The sequence below is a fragment of the Pristiophorus japonicus genome, chromosome 17 (assembly GCF_044704955.1).
Source record: "Pristiophorus japonicus isolate sPriJap1 chromosome 17, sPriJap1.hap1, whole genome shotgun sequence".
Lineage (NCBI taxonomy): Eukaryota > Metazoa > Chordata > Chondrichthyes > Pristiophoridae > Pristiophorus > Pristiophorus japonicus.
This window is the reverse complement of record NC_091993.1, coordinates 17455482-17474713: the sequence shown is the minus strand read 5'-3', so window position 1 is coordinate 17474713 and position 19232 is coordinate 17455482. Positions and strand designations below refer to the sequence as shown.

At 46.4% G+C, this 19232-nt stretch overlaps 1 protein-coding gene across 3 annotated transcripts in view; it reads right to left on the bottom strand.

Moving 5' to 3' along the window:
* Positions 1 to 19232, bottom strand: part of sema6d (semaphorin 6D) — a 277313-nt gene that overhangs the window by 165694 nt on the left and 92387 nt on the right. For 2 of the 3 annotated variants that reach the window (XM_070858433.1, XM_070858436.1), the window contains exon 3: positions 2296 to 2439. The exons of the other annotated variant lie outside the window; for it this stretch is intronic. The gene's annotated coding sequence lies outside the window, so the exon portion shown is untranslated. The remainder of the gene's footprint in view (positions 1 to 2295; positions 2440 to 19232) is intronic. 3 annotated transcript variants of the gene reach the window in all.

The window sequence follows — 19232 nt, the reverse complement described above, 5'->3', positions numbered from 1 at the left end:
TTAATAAATGTGCTGAGGGTGTAAGGTCATAAATCTGGCTCAAAGACCAAAACTCGCAAAGCTCCATTTCCCGTTCATTTAAATGGCAAACAGAGCCCTTTGATTTTAAATGCAGCGGCTGGAAACAGTCCAAAACTTCACTTTTTCTTTTGGCTACGTACACTTTCTGGCCACAGTCTCAGGCTTGTCAAACCTCCTTTACTGGCTAAGCGTTTTCAACTGCATCAGTTGATAGTTTATTGAAATAACAGAATCTGATGTTGGCAAGTGAGCATTAATCCTGTATTCTCAGAACTGAGTTTCAATTTCATCACCAGTGCTGCGGCGGCTGTTCTGGAAGGAGGCTATGCGTGCGACCATCTATTACAGCAGCCCCCGCCTGTCCCTACTTTAATTAGTGCAATTACTGTTATTACTAATTGGATACAAGCCAACTCGCTAGGTAGCTCCTTAATGACAGAAAATTGCTTTAAAGCTCAGAAGTTGTGAAAACATTATTATCTCAATCCACAAAACGTGGTGATTCATTCAATGCTATGGTTTGCAAAAGGTCACTTAACCTGTTTTGGCAGTGTTGGTTGAGGGTGAATGTAATGTCTGTAAGCTTGTAGCTCCACACTGTGGATGTGGACATATTGTGTACTGCAACTGCAGAGTTAATAATTAAACAGAACCAGGCAGATTCCGGAGGCTTCCGAGAGAGAGCTGCCTGCCATGTTAGGAGCTGTGTGTGCTTGTGCTCTGTGAATATATCACATTTGGCGATGAGATGAGATTTTTTGGATGATTTAAAGCTTAAATTTTGTGGGGGAAGGATTCAGCCAGCCGACAGAGACTTTGGAAGTTTCTGTCTTTGGGAAAAAAAGCTACAAAATCCGAGGTAAAATACAGCACAGGGTGTGAGCAGCTAAAATGGCAGGTGTAATCGGACATTTGGGGGAATATAGACACCGGGAACATTTTACAAAACACTCTTTTTCCTCCCTCCTCCCCCAAATACACTCTTTCTCTCCTCCCTCCCCCCATCCCCCCAAACCTGGCAAAACTCTCCTCCTCCCTCCACCTGCTGCCCCCCGCCACCGCAAAACTCTCTTCCTTCCTCCCCTGCCGCGAAACTCTCTCCTCCCTCCCCACAAAACCCCTCAGCAAAACTCTCTCCTCTCCTCCCGCAAAACTTTCCTCCTCCTTTCCCCCCCCCCCCCCCCATAGACTGCACGCCATGACTCCGGGAACACCGAAGAGCGGCCAGGATGGGGCCCCTTTTTGCTGGCCCCCTTTCCAGCACGCAAAGTCGGCGCACTTCAGGTCAGTGCGCCGAAGAAAGGGGTTGGGCAACGTTGGGGGCCCTTTAAGAGTTTCCTCCGCTCCAATCCATGGAGCGGATCTTGTGCCGATATTCACCTCTGTTTTGCATTTCCGGTCGAGGCGGTGTTGTGGGGCGGAAGTGGCCTTGGATCGGGTCGGCCGCCCCAACCAGTCATCAGCCACGCGCTGCCACGTCATAACGTCCCTCCCCTTCAGTTAAACAGCAGGGCCGCTGCGAGCTCTGCAGTGAGTTTAGTTAGGCCCACTGGACCACCAGGGAGGGTTTCGGCCAGGCCAGTAGCCCAGCCGAACCCGTTGGCATCCAATGTCGGGCCGACCTCAGAGTTGGCCCCTCAATTTTTTAAAATGGAGGCACCGGCAGCGCGCCCAGGGGCACAGAGCTTCCTGCAGGGAAAGCTGTCAGTGGCACTGACCATCGGCGGCAGCGCTCCCGCGGGGCAATTTCCCGTGGGGGTTGAAAAGGGGGTCGCCACCAGGTGGTGTGGGGTGTCCGACGGGAGGCAGCACTGGTGGCACGGAAACCCGTTCCTGCCACTCCCGGCCCGGGGCTAATTTTAGGATGGGTCAGCCCATCCGTCTGCCCCGGTCGGTAAGGCCTATCTGCTCAGGTGGGGGGCAATTTCGACTCCGAGAAAAATCAGAATAGTATACTCGGTTTAAGCGCTACAATGAAATATTTCATGGTTTCTAACTGATAGTTGCTCTGTCATAGGGGCCACAAGCTAATTAAAGCACCATGTACTTACTTGTTCCCCATCACCGGTCAGTTAATTAACGGTCTCTAACTCATGCACTGGACTCTCAGAATATGGCTAAAGTCTTGTTGATTTTACACCCCCCGTGTTGACCAATTTCTTCTTTTAAAGTCCAGAGTTGATCACCAAATCAAATCTAATTCTAAATAATTTAGCAATTTAACACACAAATATAAATCTCTCATCTTATGTAGAACTAAAACCACAAACTTACCTCATGTTTTTCTTTAAAAATTGTTGAACTGTTCCCAAATCTAAAACCAACTGCCAACAGAAAACCAAACTTTAGCCCTCAACCTTCAAGCCTAATTTACTCCTGGCTCAGCAAGAATCTTCAATTCTCATCAAAGTGACACATCTGGAAAAAAAAAAGCAATCAAACCAAAATTCGAAGCTCCACATAATTCAGCCTTGCAGCCTTTACATTAACGGAATTATCGCAACTTTTTCTCTAACGTTATAAAGGACCAGGGACCTCAGCTGTTCTCCTGGATTGTAGTCCTGTAGTGGGATCTGTTCTCCTGCTTGTGCCGTTCCTGAACCCCGCTTTCAATATATACAGTCCAGTGCTAACTTTCTGTTAGTGCTGCTACAGATGCAAGAGTGAAAGGTAGGAAGTTGTGTTTTCTTCTTTCTGCTCTAAATTTACACCCTTGAGGCATCCCACATATATAATCATACTCAGTGGAGAATCCAGACCTATTATTACAATTGTAAGCAGACACCGCAAATGGATTAAGTAATCAAACACCTCTTATTCTTTGCACGGTAGTAGGCTTTTAAGCTTCATTATAATGTACTCTTACCAAAAAACATTATTTGCCATCTGCCTCATTCTTCTCTCATTAAGGCAGGCTCACAGTAACAAAAACAGATTATTTTATTTGGAGATATGTGAACATTTTATCAAAAATCCAGCACTAGGGATATTACACGTCTGGATTACACTAGGGATATTATACGTCTCACTGATAGAGGTGTAATTTGATGCATTTTGAGCAAGAACATCGGAGTAAAGAAAAAAGAAAAAAATGCACTTCTATAGAACCTTTCATGTCAGAATGTCCCAAAGGATTTTACAGCCAATTAACTACTTTGTTTTAATGTAGTCACTGCAGAGACCAATTTACAAAGAAATAAATGACCAGGTCCTCTGTTTTGCTTTGCGTTGCTGCAGGGATAAATGCTAGCCCGGACACTAGGAGAACTTCCTTGAATTGTGCCATGGGATATTTTGCATCCACCTGGAGGGGGGGGAAAACGGGGCTGGTTTAACACTATCTGAAGGACGGCACCCCGGACAGTGCTGTACTCCCCCAGTACCGCGCTTAAGTGCCAGCCTGGATTGTGTGTTCAAGTCTCTGGAATGGGGCTTGAACCAACAACCTTCTGACTCGGAGGCAAAAGTGCCAAGGCTGACAATGTAGCACATTGAAATGTAGAAGAATTAAACACTGAAGTTTCTGACTTGAGAAAATGTTTGAAATTAGCAAGAATCTGCAACACTGGATACATCTGGACTTTAAAAAAAAAATGTGCATTTTCTTTCTAAGCACTAAACCCACAGAAAGTATATTGGATATTTTGGGTATTTTTATTTGTACTCAAAGTGAGGAATATCAGCGTTATAGAGTAGAACACTTTGCTCACTCAGTGGCAGTATTAAGCACTCCAAGGTCAGATATTTTAAGGAATTGATGCAGAAAAATATCCCAACCTTAGAAGAACATTCTCGAATGTACTAGTGCAAGTTGAGATTTATTCAGTGCTTAGGGGAGGGAGAAGATGAAGATAATATTCAGGTGTGCTGGTGGCGAGGCAGATTTCAGACTCTCAGTTGGGTGGTGATAAAACCTCAATCTGTGGAATGTTTGATGGGAAGTTGAACACAACCTCATAGGAAGATATGTCCAGGATGATAATTAACACTCTATCATGCTGGCAATTGTTTCAATGGATATGAATGCTTTGCCAAATTGCTTGCTAAAAATAGAGCATAGTAGGTTATTTCATTACTGAAGCTTGGGCAGAAGAGGTCCATGCATCATTTATTTCTTCTTTGCTTTCATAACTCTGCTTTACTTTTTCGGTCTTCCCTTTAACCTTCTTGCTTTCACTCTTTTGAATTATTTTTACCTTTATTTATCTTCCCAAACTCTATTTTATCTCTCGTTATCTTTGTTCTGCATCAGTTCCTTTATTTACTTTTCTGTTTTATTCTTCAATCCCACAAGTCCAACTTTAAAGTGAGGCAACTTCCTGCTCTATCCTGGTCACTGCTGCACAGTCCCTGGCTGCGAAGATTTGTAGGAAGTTCCACAAGAGCAACGCAGACTGAAATATTAGCTTCCCAGCAATGTGTCGCTCCATCAGACCTGCCATTCAACGAGAAACATAAACTAATCCCCAAAACTAATGGTAGCCAAGAATAAACTGGAACAAAAAAATCCTGCGTGGCATTGATAATAATGCAGAAACTAGAAGGTCACATGGGCAAAGACATTTTTATCTCATAGCACAAGTACTCATGATGGGTTTGTACTTCTGGCGCTGAACATGGACTGTTCGGTGCCAATTTGTCACTGACCAGCTAGCTGGCACTGCTGCTCTGATAAGTAACCATGCTGACTACAATTAAAATGGATAAAGACATCACATACACTGCCAGGCCACGCGCTCCATTTTCTGGGGATTCAATACCAAACACCATGGGGGGGTGCCATTTTTGACTATGATATACATTTGGACGGTGGACAGGGTGTTTTCTATGCCTACCCATTTGCACCAGGGAGGTGCGAACCATTTTCAGGGGTGCGTGAATTCCAGCGGCTCCTCACTGAAGCATTCTCTGAATGGGGGCACTAGGCAAACAACAGCAGGTGGGAAGATTTTGAGATGCCAAGAGGACCATTCCTGCTCTTCCTGGCTCCACAACAATCAGTGGCACCTCTTTCTTCCCTGTTGTCATTTTTTGGAGCGAACTGCAGTGGTCCCTTTAAGGCTGCGTTCCGCCTGTTGGTATTTGTAAATTTTACTCTGGTCCTATAAACGGCAAAATATTTTAATAAAGCTCCCTCCTATCTTGAGAGCGAGAAGGAAAACACTATCCACCCATTTTGAGGCCTATTCGAAAAATCAATTCAAGTAGGCCTCCAGCAGCCATTTTGCAGCATGAACGGGGCAGTAGGCAGAGAGAAAAAAAAATCACCTCTAATATAAGGGCAGATTAAGTGTTTTCCCCAAGCAATGGAAGGAAAATAAAACATTGGTTTTCTAAATGGACGGGAGCCAGGAACCAAAGGGTTTTTCCTTTTATTAGGAAATAAAAGTTACTAAAATTTCAAATTCCAGCATTGTATTCTTGCTCAACGATGCATTCCTCCCATGCACAGATTATAAAATGGCCCCAGGGGAAGGTAGTGTTCCCATACTCATTAATTATAATCAACCTATTAATTTGTTGACGCGCTATAAAGCAGGGAAAATTTTCCACATTAAGGTGTCTCTACTTCTATTGAGGCGCGCATTTTAAAAATCCGGGCCCAAATGTTTGTGAATTACCACAAACAAAAGTCACATGGTAGTATTGTGCCGTGCTTTACATCACAGAGTACATGGGTTCAAGGCGTGAAGCTACCAGACATTTAAATTTGCCGCCCCCACATACAGTGAAGAAGATTATCTATTGACATGCTGGTGCGTGCGGCAGAACAGTCACTAACCATGATGCCTTGAGGCGAGCATGCTTCCCATCAACGGAGACACAGCAGCAGTGACATTGTGGGAAATTTACAACCCTGTCCGCCCAGCCCCTCAGCTTCACGCAAGAAAGGAGGGGTAGGATGCAGCGAGATAAAAACACTTCTTAGCAAAACAAGACTTTATTTTTAGGAAGACTGTTTCAAAAGGAAGTACAAGTTGAGCATCCAAAATCCGGAGTTCCGGAATCCGGACTGATTGGTGGCAGGTCGTCCGGAATCCGTAAAATGTTCGGGAATCCGGACCCACCGACCCTGCTGACCTCGGGACTCTTCTCCACTCTCCTCGCTGCTGCCCTTAACTCGGGGCCCCATCGCTGCCCGACATCGGGTCTCACCTTGCCGCCGCTGACCTTAGCCCGCCGCTGCTCGCTGCCGTCGTTACCTTGGGGCCTCTTCACCGGCCTGCCCCAACACCTCCTCTGTGATGGGGCCCGCCAGCCCGGACACCTCCAAGGCGGCTGGGCCCGCCCAAACAGCACCATGGCGGCAGGGCCCCGCCCGAACACCTCTTGGACGGGGCCAGCGACCCGAACAGCTCCTCGGAGAGCAACCCCGCACCCCCCCCTCCCCTTTCTGCCGTTCTGAAATCCAGAAATACCTGAACCTGGGCTCGGGTGTTTCCGGATTTCCGACATCAGAAACACATTCCGAAGTCCGGAAAAACACGAAAACTGGCTCGGCCTCGGTCCCGAGGTTGCCGGATTTGGGACACTCAACTGTAAATTTTTTTTTAAGAAAGAAGCCAGTGTAAAACACTTGGATATTAGCAAGTGAATGTTTAACGACTTCATATGTAATGCCTTCCTATGCTGTTTATTGACGATGTTAACTCATCTAAAATAAGCAGTATAACGTGTTAAATATTGGTACGCTAATATCTGTACAATGTAATTTCAAAAACCGTTGTGTCTAAAGTGAGAGTGATAATATTCAGAGTATACTGTATAGTTGGAGAGTCCAAATTCATTAACTATCGAAAGATCGAGGTAGAGTCTTATAATAACGGCATAGTTACAGTATAATAGAACAACATGAGAAAGTGGGGCATCGCCTAAGCTTTCATCTTACGGGCTTTAATGGAGGGAAGGGGTGAACTGTATATTAGGATCACCCAAATCCATTATGGTTCTTTCTGCAGTTTTCTCCTGATTTTCTCTGCGGAAGGCTGTATTTACTTAGCTGCCTGTGCGCACAGATGTGATTTTTATGGAAGAACTCTAATCAGCCTGAGCTGTGGTCCCATTGATAAACAATGGGAGTGCAAGGGAGGAGGGAAACTGCATCTGGCTCAGGGAGTAAGAGTCTGGCATGTGTGTGCCGCTCCTGTAGTTTTCAATGGGAGAAGCATGTACTGGCATAATTCCTCACTATTCACTGCCGAACCTGCAAAAACAGCTATATTTATTTTTACACCAAATATATGTTATTTTCTTACAAAAATAGCATACTCAATTTAATAATAAAAATATTACTGCATTGTAAAATGTTTTGACTTCCAAGTAAATCGTGCAAGAACTTACTCATTGTGCTTGGTCCAAACCCACAGTGTGACCTCAGTCCCAAGCACGTGGTGCGAGCCAGGTAATATATTAAAAGGACCATTGTCAAATCAGTTTGTTTTCAAGTAGACTCAGTGCCGGAGAACATTTTGGTTGTAAACATTGCTGTCAATTACAATTGAGAAAAGTACATTTTTTGCCAATTGTAATTGAGAAAAGTACATTTTTAAATTCCTGCTGACAGGAGACAATAACACCAGTTTTAGTTATATTTCTGCACATTTGACATAGGGCAGTGGAGTTCTTCACACCCTCGCTTCGATACTAGTGTAAAGTTCTGACAAAAGGTCACCGACCTGAAACATTAACTCTGTTTCTCTCTCCACAGATGCTGCCTGACCTGCTGAGTATTTCCAGCAGTTTCTGTTTATATTTGAGATTTCCAGCATCCACAGGATTTTGCCTTTTGCAAGATAGTTGTCATGTTGAGAGAAAGATAAAGACTTACTTTTCACGACCATCAGATGTCTCAAAGCTCTTTACAACCAATGAAGTACCTTTGAAGTGCAGTCACTGTTGAAATGTAGAAAACATGACAGCCAGTTTGCGCACAGCAAGCTCCCACAAACAGCAATGTGATAATCTGTTTTTTTGTTGTGTTGATTGAGGGATAAATATTGGCCAGAACGCCGGGGATAACTCCCCTGCTCTTCTTTGAAATAGTGCCATGGGACCCTTTACGTCCACCTGAGGGGGCAGACAGGACCTCAGTTTAATGTCTCATCCGAAAGAAGGTGCCTCTGACGGTGCAGCACTCCCTCAGCACTGCACTGGAGTGTCAACTTAGATTTTTTGTGCTCAAGTCCCTGGAGTGAGACTTGAACCCACAACCTTCTGACTCAGAGGTGAGTGTGCTACCCACTGAGCCACAGCTGAGAGAGCATCTGTTTCCTCAGAATATTAGCCCAACAGGCATAATTAAAACCGCATATTTTCACCTCCGTAACATTGCCCGTCTCTGCTCCTGTCTCAGCCCTTCTGCTGCTGTCACCCTCATCCATGCCTTTGTTACCTCTAGACTTGACTATTCCAACGGACTCCTGGTTGGCCTCCCACATTCTACACTATGTAAACTTGAGGTCATCCAAAACTCGACAGCCCATGTCCTAACTTGCACCAAGTCATGATCATCCATCACCCATGCTCATTCTTATCCCTCTGTGGCCTTGCCCCTCCCCATCTCTAATCTAGTTCAGTCTCACAACCCCACAAGATGTCTGCGCTCCTCAAATTCTGCCCTCTTGAGCATCCGTTTATAACTGCTCAACCATCGATGGCCATGCCTTCAGCTGCTTGGGCCCTTAGCTCTGGAATTCCCTCCCTAAACTTCTCCGCCTCTCTTCTTCTCTTTCCTCCTTTAAGATGCTCCTTAAAATCTACCTCGTTAACCAAGCTTTTGGTCATCTGCCATAATTTCTTATGCGGCTCGGTGTAAAATTCAGCTTTTTGTTTTATAACGCTGTGAAGCGCCCTGGGACTTTTTACTACGTTAAAGGCGCTATGTTGTTGTTGAAGTAACAGTATAACTACACCCATTGATTAGTGTTATTTTGATCCTGTTCTGTATAAATATGGAAATATTTCTTACAAGTCATTTTAAATGGGAGTGCCTTCGCTTCAATGTATTTTGATGACCCGACAGGTATTTGATTGATGGTAAAGATACAAACCTTTAAGATAATCAATAATCTACCTTGTATTATTTATTTTTACTCAAATTTTAAATAAAATGGTAAAGATCATATATTTAGGTATAACTAAGGGAGAAATTCATAGGATGCAAAACCTTGGTGCTATTGTTCAAGTTTTAATCTTTTTCACAAATAAAAAGCTGGCTGGAGTATTTTCCAACTCCCTAAATCTTTGAAAAATGCCATCTGTTTAGAAATACCCGATGGCTGCAACTCAAAACAATACAAATTCTTCATTTTCAGTCAATAGATCTTCCAGGCCAAATTGGAAAATCAACCAACACTGCAGCAGATTTTCCGGTTTCTGTGCCCGGGCGTATTAGGCTACAGCGAATAGAGGAAAATGAGCTCGGGAGGCTGGCCCGGCAGAAGTTCCATCCATTTAACTTTATGCGGTCTTCCCCAACTCATTTCTCACAAAGAACCTTCCCACTGTTGCAAACTGAACTGTCTTATTATTTGATGATGTTGCATCTTACCCAATATATAATTTAAACTAAAGGAACAAATAATCCTGCTAATATTCTCATCATCATATGCAGTCCCTCGGAATCGAGGAAGACTTGCTTCCACTCTAAAAATGAGTTCTTAGGTGGCTGAACAGTCCAATACGGCAATTACAGTCTCTGTCACAGGTGGGACAGATAGTCATTGAGCGAAGGGTGGGTGGGACTGGTTTGCCGCACACTCTTTCTGCATGGTCTCCGTGATGAGACTCGAGATGCTCAGCGCCCTCCCGGATGCACTTCCTCCACTTAGGGTGGTCTTTGGCCAGGGACTCCCAGGTGTCAGTGGGGATGTTGCACTTTATCAGGGAGGCTTTGAGGGTATCCTTGTAACGTTTCCACTGCCCATCTTTGGCTCGTTTGCCGTGAAGGAGTTCAGAGTAGAGCGCTTGCTTTGGGTTTCTCGTGTCAGGCATGCGGACAATGTGGCCTGCCCAGCGGAGCTGACCAAGTGTGGTCAGTGCTTCAATGCTGGGAATGTTGACCTGGTCGAGGATGCTAATGTTGGTGCGTCTGTCCTCCCAGGGGATTTGTAGGATCTTGCGGAGACATCGTCGGTGGTATTTCTCCAGCAACTTGAGGTGTCTACTGTACATTGTAGTGCAGTACTGAAGAATGCCACATTGTTGGTGGTGCCATCCTTTGGAGAAGATGTTAACCCAACTGAGGCCCCTTCTCCTTGTTCAGGTGGACATTGAAATTCCATGTCACCATTCAAAGATCCTTCAGATGTCCTGGTCAACATTCCTTTATTGTCAAAGTGTTTGTGCGTTCATGCTTTGTGCAATTTGCCTACATAAAAACAGGCACCACATTGCACGTCAAAATGCAGCAAAAATTAAAGGTGTACATGATAGGATGATGTCGAAATTCAATTATTTCTTTCTAAAGGTAATCGTCTACTTTTCCTGCTTAAAATAATTTTCAATAGGTTGAAATAAATCTTTTTTATCTTCACTTAAAGCAAAGAGGAGACCAGCACTAATCATAACGAGAGGTCAAGGTAAGGAATTGTGAGACGGTTTGTAATTATGTGGAGCGCTGGTGGGGTCACTATGCTGAATAACAAAAAGCCACTACAGTGCAGTAGAATTAACCTTCCAAAGTGCAGGTTAACTATTTCCCCATGGTCAGATTTAAGAGGGTCAGCTGAAGGTAATATTACACTTGCAAGAAATATGATTTCCTTATACTTTACAAAGTCACTGCGCGACACACATGCTGACACAGGCATTGTCCATGATGGGCCTTCAGGAGTCAGGGTTAGAAGGTCCATTGCATTGCATAGACTCTCGAACAATGATCCCAGTGTTTCTGCAAGCAAATATCGTAAACAGGACTTTTAATAAGGGCGGATTCATCGGGCGATGGATCATAAACTGATCTCAACAGCAGCTCTTTCTGTTTAAACTAGGTCAGAAGATAAGCTATTAAAATCCAGACTCAATAAAAATGAAGTGGTCCTTAAGAATTTTGTTTAAAAAACACAATAAATTTTGGCTGTAGTTCAATTAAGCATTCTTGTTTATTTGATTTGAGAAGTCTTGCAGATAGCGAGTGGCCACAAAATGTTCAGCTCCAGTTTGATAAACTCTGTGGTTGATAGGGTGAATCCAGAGGTGGAGTAAACCCAAGGAGATCATGAGAGACACTGGGGGAATCTTTAGTCAACAACAACAACTTGTATTTATACAGCGCCTTTAATGCAGTGAAACGTCCCAAAGCGCTTCACAGGAATGTTATAAGATTAAAAAATTTGACACCGAGCCGCAAAGGAGAAATTAGGGCAGGTGACTAAAAGCTTGGTCAAAGAGATAGGTTTTAAGGGGCGTCTCAAAGGAGGAAAGCAAGGTAGAGAGACAGAGAGGTTTAAGGCAGGGAGTTCCAGCGCTTAGGGCCTAGGCAGCTGAAGGCACGGCCACCAATGGTTGAGTGATTAGTCCTAAATACTGTATATTTTTGTGAAACTGGAGTATGGAGGGGCGTTGGACCCCCCTCTATGCTGTAATGTAACTTATGGCCAAATTTACCTGTAAACAGTAATACATTTCAAAGGGGAATGTATGTTTGGATTTAGCTAGGTAAATTACAGGGGAAGGGTGACTCTCGGGAATCAGGAATTTTGCTCACCTAGCATGACACTCTAGCATGTAGAGTATCACAGGGCGGACTGTAGGATTGCCTCGAACTCATGCCTTCCCTGGGCTCCGATCATGTCCCTCTACAGTCTCTGGCCGCTCCTTTGCCCCGACCTCGCCGCTCCTGCAGTATCTGCCCACGCTCCAATCACCGACCTGCACCTTCAGGGCTAGCCCACACTGCTATATGTGTGCGCATTCGGCCTGTGCAGCAGAGCTGGTCTCCAGTTGTCTTGGGTAATCCTTGCCACTGGACCAAGACCTAGCTCTGTCAAGCCCGTGTGGTGGCTGGTGTGCAATGGCCGCCACACGTTAAAAAAAATCCACGCACAAGCATCTTCCACCCTTCAAGATTTAGTTCGGGACCTGGAATATTAGGTTCTTCATCGAAACACCTGTGAACTTTTTGGCATGGAAGCAAGTCATCCTCAACTCGAGGGACTGCCTATAATGATGATGATGATGATGATTAGTCCTAAATAATGTCTATAATGTGTGAAAATATGACAATTCAATTAAATTCAAATATTTTCCACAGCTGCCTGGTTGGTGCATTGATGCATCTGACCATCAAATGGTATAATAGGAAGCTTTCTCCTGCATGTTATCAGACAGAGTGGTTCAACTGGGTTTGACTATCCTGATGCACCATTTGTCAACATTGAAGGTAAAAACCAAATGTGACTGAACTTGTACTGTATTGCTCTTGTGCACTTCCTAGTGGCAAGATTAAGAGTAGCAGAGCTCTAACTGCAGGTCACCTAGAGACCAGGGAATAATGTGTGAATCTGAATGAGAACTGAGCAAACAAGTTACAAATCGAGAATGGAAATGCTGTTATAGTCAACTCGCTAGGCCATGTGCCAGTCTTGTATTGCTGGCTTGCTTCACAATCCTTATCAAGCATATCTTCACCATTGTTCCTTTCAAATATTGAATTGACAGTAGCCTACAGTGACCTGGGAGAATGGAATTATAGCTCTGCCTTTCCAAACAGATGGTTGTAGTCTAGAGTACGAGAGCTGTCTGCTGAGAGAAATCTGATTGGTTTTGAGGCAGGCCGCCAGATGGAGGATTCCACCTCCGGCAGACAGGCAGGCCGGGATGAGAGATGGAAAAGGACCAACTCCTTATTCATTATGAAACAAATGGCTTTTAGGTAATTGGTTTACAATGAGTCAGAAATGGGTACTTGGTTTACACTCTTCCATCATCTAATCACTGAATCACACTGCTGGATCGAGTCAGCATTTATTCCCTGGAAACGACGTGTTCTAATCCGATTAAAGTTTTAAAAAAAGGTTCAGACATCCACCTTGAACAGGAATTTGGAATTGTTTATTTGCCCACTCGTCCGTGTTTTCCATTGCCCCTACCCCCAGTATTAAAGTTTATTGATTTGGGATTACCTCCGCCAGTGAGTTTGATCAGGAGCACTGTCTGGATACTACACCAACTGGGCAGCCTGAAGCTGTTAGAACATTGGTGGAGGACCCAGAAAATAATCTTCGTTAGGGAAGAAAGAAAAGACTTGCATCTTTCATGACCTCAGGACGTCCCAAAGCGCTTTTCTGTCAGTGAAGTACTTTTGAAGCGTAGTTACTCTTGCAACGTAGGAAACGAGGCAGCCAATTTGCACATAAAACAGCAACGGGATAATGACCAGATAATGTGTTTTAGTGATGTCGGTTGAGGGATAAATATTGACCAGGACCGAGGCGAACTTCCTTGCTCTTCTTCGAAATAGAGCCATGGGATCCATCTGAGGGGGCAAACTGGGTCTCGGTTTAACATCTCATCTGAAAGACAGCATCTCTGACAATGCAGCACTCCCTCAGTACTGCATTAAAGTATCAGCCAAGATTTTGTGCTCAAGTTCCTGGGGTGGGACTTGAACCCACAATCTTCTGACTCAGAGGCAAGAATGCTCCCTCCCCCCAGAGTTACTGGCTGACACTAGATCATTAAAAGAATCATAAAAGATCAGGGGAAAAAAATAAACATTAAAAAGGTAAAACAGATGAATAATGAGCGCAAAATGGATTTAAAAGAAAATTTGAAGAAATGGCTGAGGCACACAAATCAATCTCAAGTTTAAAATAAAATAATGAACACTGCACCGTTGAAGTTTTGATTAAAATAGAACTTCATCAATGGAAAGGAAAATCAGGCGGGTTGTACAATTGGCGGGCGATCCATTACAGCCTGTTGGAATTTGCATTTCACCCACAAGGCTGAAGTTTTCCAACCCCTTTTTCTTCCGTCCAAGTTTCAGTGCTCAGTGATGTACCATTACTGAAGTATGATGGCACTACTGGATTCCTCCCCAGCTGTGGAAAGAAACAGTATTGAACTGTGCTACTAATGCTCGCACTGCTGTGCATACTATGGGCCCAAGTTTTGGGCCACGCCTAAAACAGCGCAGCCCGGACCTGGACGCCCGTTTTTCGCGCCACAAAGTGCGCCTAAAAAAAACTCACCTATTCTCCGGCTCCCTGCAGGCCCTCTGGAGCTGGGCGCGGCGCAGCATGAGCTGTGGGGGGCGGAGCCAGGTCCCTGCGCTGAAAACAGTGCCGGGAACTCTGCACATGCAAGCTACAGTGGGCGCGCATGTGCAGTAGCTCCGGGCGCCCAAAACTGTGGGAGGAGCCCGAAGCAGGCAGACCCTAGCCCTGGCCGAATGGTCTCATTGGGGCTGCGTGGATAAGGCTCACCTCCCACCCAACCTGACTCCCGCTCTCCTCCCCCCCCCCCGGCGACCTCCGCTCCTCCCCCGCGCGGCGACTCACTCTCCTCTCCCCCCCCCCTCCGTGACTCTCTCTCCTCCCCCCCCCGCAACCTCCGCGACTCTCTCTCCTCCCCCCCGCAACCTCCGCGACTTTCTCTCCTCCCCCCCCCCCCAACCTCCGCGACTCTCTCTCCTCCTCCCTCCCCAACTCTCTCCTCCCCCCCCCCCGTCCTCCGCAACTCTCTCTCCTCCTCCCCCCCCCAACCTCCGAGACTTTCTCTCCTCCCCCCCCAACCTCCGCGATTCTCTCTCCTCCCCCCACAACCTCCGCGACTCTCTCTCCTCCCCCCCCGTCCTCCGCGACTCTCTCTCCTCCTCCCCCCCCAACCTCCGAGACTTTCTCTCCTCCCCCTCCCCCAACCTCCGCGAATTTCTCTCCTCCCCCCCCAACCTCCGCGATTCTCTCTCCTCCCCCCCCAACCTCCGCGACTCTCTCTCCTCCCCCCCCCCAACCTCCGCGACTCTCTCTCCTCCCCCCCCACCGTCCTCCGCGACTCTCTCTCCTCCCCCCCCACCGTCCTCCGCGACTCTCTCTCCTCCCACCCCCCCGACTCTCTCTCCTCCCCCCCCAACCTCCGCGACTCTCTCTCTCCTCGCCCCCCAACCTCCGCGACTCTCTCTCTCCTCCCCCCGCCCAACCTCCGCGACTCTCTCCCCCCCGACCTCCGCGACTCTCTCTCCTCCCCCCCAACCTTCGCGACTCTCTCCCCCCCGACCTCCGCGACTCTCTCTCCTCCCCCCCCCGAACCTCCGCGACTCTCTCCCCCCCCGACCTCCGCGACTCTCTCTCCCCCCCCGACCTCCGCGACTCTCTCTCCCCCCCCAACCTCCGCGACTCTCTCTCCTCCCCCGCACAACCTCCGCGACTCTCTCTCCTCCCCCGCACAACCTCCGCGACTCTCTCTCCTCCCCCGCACAACCTCTGCGACTCTCTCTCCTCCCCCCCCAACCTCCGCGACTCTCTCTCCTCCCCCGCCCAACCTCCGCGACTCTCTCTCCCCTCCCCCCCCCCGTCCTGTGCGACTCTCTCTCCTCCCCCCCGACTCTCTCTCCTTGCCCCCGCAACTCTCTCTCCTCCCTCCCTCACTCTTCCCCCCCGACTCACTCTCCTCCCCCCCACCCCGACTCTCTCTCCCCCCCGACCTCCGCGACTCAATCTCCTCCCCCCCCGACTCTCTCCTCTCTCCTCCCTCCGCGACTCTCTCTCCTCCCCCCGACCTCCGCGACTCACTCTCCCCCCCCCCCCCCCCCCGGAACCTCCGCGACTCTCTCTCTCTCTTCCCCCCCCCCCCCTCCCCCCGACCTCCGCGTCTCTCTCTCTCTCTCTCCCCCCCCCCCCCCCCCGACCTCCGCGACTCTCTTTCCGCCCCCCCCCCGACCTCCACAACCCTCTCCCTACCCCCCCGATCTCCGCGACCCCCCCAGGACCCGAGACCCGACGCCACCTACCTGTAAATCCAGCCCGAAGTCTTGGGCCCGGCCGTTCAGCCTCCTCCTCTCCCTCTCTCCCCTCACCTCTCCTTCCCTCCCCTCCCCCCTCTTTCCTTCCTTCCTTCCCTCCTTCCCTCCCCCCTCGCTGTCAGAAACATAGACACTGACAGACAGAGAGTGAGAGAGACACACACAGACAGACAGAGAGATAGAGACACTGACAGAGATACACTGGGGGGGGGGGGGGGGGGGGGGGGGGCGCGTCCCAGCACGCTGTTGGAGGGCTCCCAGTCCTGCAGTCGGTAACTAGAAAATGTTTTATTTATTGATTTTTTAATTTTTTATTAATTTTTTTTGATTGATTTATTGGTTAATTTATTGATGTATTTATCATTTATTATTGATGATGGCTCATTATTTGTAAAACTGAAGTGTTTAATGTTGGTAAACTTCCCTTTAAACCCCCCCCATTCCCTACGCCCGATTTGTAACCTACGCCTGATTTTCTAAGTGTAGGCAAGGTTTTTCTGAGCGTACAAAAATCGACACTTACTCCATTCTAAGTTAGTTTGGAGTAAGTTTTCACTGCCTAAACTTTCAAAACGGGCGTAAGTGGCCGTACACACCCCCTTTTGAAAAAAAAAATCTGTTACAAACTGAAACTGTTCTAACGGACTAGAACTGGAGCAAACTAAATGCCGAGAATTGCAATTTCTAAGATACTCCATTCTAAACTAGTTACTCCAAAAAAACAGGAGCAACTCAGGCTGAAACTTGGCCCCTAAAAATCAATAGCTGCAATTTTCATGCTTTTAATTGAAAAAGTCCCGTTGAAAAATGCTGTGTTTATGTAACGATGCAGGAGCTGCAATATAATTGTCATTTTAATATGAAACATGATTTTACACATTATAATTACTTGAGCCACTGAATCTCAGAATTAGGAATAAACTGCAACACGAAAATAAACAGTGCAGCTCGGTAACTAACCCCTGATAATAGCTACTTTATTTCAGCAGATACAAAATATTTGAGAACATCATAGAAGCATTAGTAAAACAATAGTTTTCATAAATTGCACGTAATGATACAATTTTCCACAAATAGTTGATCCCCGGTGGCATTTCTCATAGGAATCCAAACGACAAGAGTTACATAGAAAACATAGACATAGAAAACATAGAAAATAGGTGCAGGAGTAGGCCATTCGGCCCTTCGAGCCTGCACCACCATTCAATAAGATCATGGCTGATCATTCGCCTCAGTATCCCTTCCCTGCTTTCTCTCCATACCCCTCGATCCCTTTAACCGTAAGGGCCATATCTAACTCCCTCTTGAATATATCCAATGAACTGGCATCAACAACTCTCTGCGGCAGGGAATTCCACAGGTTAACAACTCTGAGTGAAGAAGTTTCTCCTCATCTCAGTCCTAAATGGCCTATCCCTTGTCCTAAGACTGCGTCCCCTGGTTCTGGACTTCCCCAACATCGGGAACATTCTTCCCGCATCTAACCTGTCCCGTCCCGTCAGAATGTTATACGTTTCTATGAGATCCCCTCTCAACAAGGCCCTGTACAATTGCAGTAAGAAGTGGGAAAGGCAGTTGGAACGACCGGCCAACAAGAAGCCGGGTTGTGGTGGAAGGAGCAGGCATGGGAGGAGCAGACTAGGAAGAGTGGGAGGAATGGGCCGGGAGCCAAATAGCAGGCCAAGGAAAGGGTCTGGCAGCTGAAGAGGCCAGAGTAGGGCTGCTGGACGATGGGAATGGGAGGTGCCACAGCACTACTGGTGGTCGCCTGCACCAACACTGACACTAAGTGTTCACTTTGGAAATTCCTTCGATAAAATGTTGACACTTACAAATGTTGGCACGAAAGCATTACTACACAGAAAGTTGGACGGGAAGCGTCCATAGCCAAGACTTTATCTATATATCTATATCTGGTCATTTCTGAAAAAGACATTGATGGGTTATTGAATTTAGTTGGTAAGCTAATTTTCTAACTTCGTAAGGAGCCTGCACATGCCTTCATGCATAATCTATTGGTCAATGACCAGGATTTTTCTGCAGCTGACACAAATAATAGTTTGAAACTAAAGTCGGCCCAAATGCAGTCGAATTATGGCATGTTTGAAAAGAAAAAATGTATTTATTCTAATTATTGGAGGGCAAACGAATAACCATTCTGGGGTAAATTTCCCATAGCGAAATAAGGGAATAAACACAAATTGTTATTCTTCAGGTAATGTATGTATTTTCAGAAATGTCGTTTGAAAATCATTAAAAATGTCAGAAACTGTTTTGCTTTGGACTGTGAGGAAGAAAGAAAAGCAATTGGCAAAGATCCCAAGATAGGTTCAGGTGGTGAAGATCCTTCAGCCTAATTGATCTCATTCGATCTGAATACCAATCCTATCATGTTCCTATTACAGCTGTAGTTGCTAATTAAATGAGTCCAGAGTTATGATCTCAATCTCCCGCCCTTCCTGCTCATCCATTCTCTGTGCATCCATTCTCGGGAAGGCGGGACTGACCTATCAAGAAAGACTGGATCAACTGGGCTTGTATTCACTGGAGTTCAGAAGAATGAGAGGGGACCTCATAGAAACATTTAAAATTCTGACAGGGTTAGACAGGTTAGATGCAGGAAGAATGTTCCCAATGTTGGGGAAGTCCAGAACCAGAGGTCACAGTCTAAGGATAAGGGGTAAGCCATTTAGGACCGAGATGCGGAGGAACTTCTTCACCCAGAGAGTGGTGAACCTGTGGAATTCTCTACCACAGAAAGTTGTTGAGGCCAATTCACTAAATATATTCAAAAAGGAGTTAGATGAGGTCCTTACTACTAGGGGGATCAAGGGGTATGGCGAGAAAGCAGGAATGGGGTACTGAAGTTGAATGTTCAGCCATGAACTCATTGAATGGCGGTGCAGGCTAGAAGGGCCGAATGGCCTACTCCTGCACCTATTTTCTATGTTTCTAAAATACTCAATGACATCGGTCCTAAATTTGCCCGCTGCATAATCTTGAACTTCTGACTTGTTGTCCTGCTGCCCTGGCATATCTGAAACTATTGCTTCAGGTTTACTAGCTCTATCCAATTTAAGTATTTTATATACCTCCATAAAATCTCACCCGAGACGTACATACTAAGGCTGAGGCCTAGCTTAACAATTTGTTCCTGAGTTTTTCCCCATTGAACTATGGATCATCCTCATTTTCTCCTCTACACTATTCCTTTGAAAGCTCCCTATGTCACAGTACTCGCCAGAGC